Source organism: Orycteropus afer, unplaced genomic scaffold (genome assembly GCF_000298275.1).
Source record: "Orycteropus afer afer isolate SDZICR_OR568_19922 unplaced genomic scaffold, OryAfe1.0 scaffold00597, whole genome shotgun sequence".
In the NCBI taxonomy this organism is placed as follows: Eukaryota; Metazoa; Chordata; class Mammalia; order Tubulidentata; family Orycteropodidae; genus Orycteropus; species Orycteropus afer.
The window spans coordinates 1138040-1141492 of NW_006922184.1; the positions used below are offsets into that span (position 1 = coordinate 1138040).

Here is a 3453-nt window from a genome sequence, read left to right on the forward strand (position 1 = left end):
AGGTTGGGCAATCTACTTCCGTGGTGATACTGCCTCGGAAACCCAAGGAGGGGTCGCTATGAGTCGGGCCGACTCGATGGCAGTGCGCTACCCCTGTCTTACTTCCCCGGTCAGATTGCAGGGGCCGAGAGCCAGGGCCTTAGAAAGCCTTCAGTGTAGTCCCTTGCTCTCTTGGGGGTGGAGGGGAGACACTTGCATAATACTGACCACTGCAGCTGGCACTGCTTCACTATAATAGGACTGAGCAACCGGCGTCTCTTCTTTGGCCATGCCTTTTTCCTACTGATGCTTTGAAGTCTGCAGGAGTTTGTGGTATAATGTTTACCCTAGCCTAGGAGTTAGGAGACTTGAGGTATAGTGCTATAACACTGCCACAGATTACCTCTGAAATATCTGAGTCCATAAAAGTGGTGGATTTGACTTGATGGTCTTGTAGATGCTGGCTGGCTTCTCGAGCTCCCAAAGTGTTTTCTGTTTGATGCTCTCAGAGCCTTCTGTGGTCCATTTAGGCAGAAGTTGTATTTGTTGACTCAATGGGTGGCTGAGTGTGGACAGAGGACATGTTTATATAGCTTATATGATCATAGAGGAAACACGCTATTCAGTCAGATGTGCCAGGAATGACATCAGCCGTGTGTGTGTGGTTCATGTGCTATGTCGAGGTTCTTGCCACAGATCTTGGCTGTAGAGACAAGTAACGCTGACTTGGGCTGACCCCACTGTTTGGTCTGGGCCAGTCTGGCTCTGCCGGTTGAAACAGAGCTAGCTTAGCAGTTTCAAACGCTGTGATTATTTTAGATGTTAATAAAATGTTGACTAAAATCATTCTGATGATCTTCACAATATTTCCTCCATCTCCACCATCACCATTTTTAGATGTGCAGCCTCTCTCCACACATTTATCTCAGGGAGCTCTTGGTGGTCAGAAGTAGTTGATACTCAGTAAGTCCAGGGTCAGTTGGAAAAGATGGGGCTTCATGGATATAAGAAATGCTCACATTTGGCTTTCATTTGTACAGTGGCCCTTCTGACTCAGGCCTGCAGCCAATCCTGAGAGCACTGGACTGGCGGCAAGCTGGGTGGTGGCATGATGGCATAAATGAGAGAGGGTCCCTGTGCTCGAAGAGCTCGCGCTTGAAGGGAGGAACTAGCCGCGTGCCCAAAGAACTAGAATTTAAAATAGTTGGTGATCAGTGTTGTCAGCAAGGCACAGAGATGGGCCTCTGGATGGCCCCTGGCCATGGGCTCAACACAGAGTTCCTGAAAGAAGAGGCCGGGCTGTCATGGCTGAGTAAGGGTTAGAAATGAAACCAGTCAACCCATTGTCATGAGTAGAACTGTGCTCCAGGGGGTTTTCAATGGCTGATCTTTCGGAAGGCCTTTCTTCCAAAGTGCCTCTGAAGGGTCTCAAGCCACCAACCTTTCAGGTAGCAGTTGACTGCTTAACTGTTGTACCACCCAGAGACTTCTTTAAAAATGCGTGCAAGGCTTTTTCAAACTAAGATGATCTGAAAGCAAAGCAGACAGTATGTTTGGGTGAGTGAAGGGGCCAGTGGAGGATGGGGGAATTGGAGGAGTTGGTCTGGAGCCTGGAGACCAGGAGCCTGGAGCAGGCCAGGAGCTATTTGATAGTTTCAGAACTTATGAAGATGCACAGAGACCAAAGTTTATTGGTGGTTATCTGTGGTGGGAGGAGGAAGGGGAGTCACTGAGCTTCTTTAAGGTGTGATGGAAAATTTTGGAAATGAATAGTGGTGATAGTTGCACACCACACTGAACTTAATTAATGTCACTAAATGGTGCACACAGAAAAAGGTTGAAATGCAAATGTCTTGTTATATATATTTTTTTACTATGGTTTTTTTTTTAAAAAGAAGCCATGAGGGCCTGAATTTTGAGGCTGAGGGGGAGGAGGGGGCAGGTTTGAGAGATATAGAGGGGGTGAATTCAGCAGGACTTGCTCATTAATTGGATAAGGGTAATGGAGAGGAAGAAATTAAATAGAATCGAGTAGTGGTTCTCAGAAAACACTTTGGGAACATCATTATTTTTTGAAATGCAATTATTTACAGGACTTCTGGTAGCGTAGTGCCTAAAGCACTTGACTGCTAACCAGAAGGCTGGCAGTTCAACCCACCAGCCACTCCTCAGGAGAAAAATGGGGCAGTCTACTTCCATAGTGACACTGCCTCAGAAACCCAAGGAGGGGTCGCTATGAGTCAGATCTGACTCAACAGCAGTGAGTTTGGGTTTTTTTGTTTGTTTGTTTTGTTTTGTTTTGTTTTGGTTAATATATAAAGCACAACAGCTCAGATGGAAGCCAAAGGAGGGGAGGGCCTCCAATGCCCCTGGCCCCAGAGACTACCACAGTGCCCTGGAGCCCTACCAAACCCAACTTGGAAACTACTCACTAGTGTGGAGAAACCCATCCTGGTGACAGAGGACCATTCTGCTATTAACCGATATATGGCACAGGGTGGATCCAGTTAGCTATTTGGCTTGAGAGACATTCAAGGTGTTAATGGTCCATCTAGGTGGAACTCTCTACAGGTCATTACTGCAGGTATGGAGCTTAGGAGAGAGGGTAAGACTGAGGTTTCCATTTGGGAGTTATCTTCATTTGGCTGAAGCTGTGGCAGTGCACACAGTATTGGAAAATCTTGTCAAGAATAAGAACATTGAAGAAAGAACCTTGGGGGATCCCAATATTAGGGAGATACCAACTTAGGAGGGCAGAGCAGGGAAGAGGCACCATGGAAAGTGTGCTCAAAGGGGAACAGCCAGGAGAGTCCCGCAGATGCCAAGGGCCGGGAGGTTGCCAGGTGAGAAAGGCAGGGTCTGTCCTTGTGAACATGGCAGGTGACCTCGTGACACAACACCATGACCTGTCGTATGGAATCACACGTCATACCACCAACTTTCTTCACTGGGGCCTAGACTATCTATGACAATAACAGTTGAGAGGGAGACCCTTCTGATTTCTGACCTGGTTGAAATGAGGCTTCACCATCCCAAGACTTCAAAATGAGGAGGTCCACTCACGTGGTACTCACTTAGCCAGAAACTGGTAAAGTGCCTCATATGGACAAAAAGGCTGCTTCAGACTTGGGCCCAAGATGCTCACTATTACAGGACAGTGCTCGGTTTGCTGGACAACCTGTGCACCCTAGTCACCCTAGAGATAGCTTCTGGGCTGGTTCAAAAATATTCACATCAGGGTCAAAGGCTGTATTCTGTCTCTCTCTCTCTCTCTCTGTATCTCTGTCTCTCCTTGTCTCCTCTTCTTTCCTGCTCTCTCCTCCTCTCTCTCTCCTCCCTTCCCTTCCCTCCTCTGCCCCCTCACATTTCCTACTGGACTTTGTTGTTGTTGTTGTTATGTGCCGTCAAGTTGGACCCGACTCATAGCGACCCCTCCTTGGGTTTCCAAGGCAGTATCACTATGGAAGTAGATTG

General features: G+C 47.6%; 1 protein-coding gene across 1 annotated transcript in view; it reads left to right on the forward strand.

Moving 5' to 3' along the window:
• The window catches only part of AFF2 (AF4/FMR2 family member 2), a 431977-nt gene that overhangs the window by 400849 nt on the left and 27675 nt on the right, over positions 1-3453 (forward strand).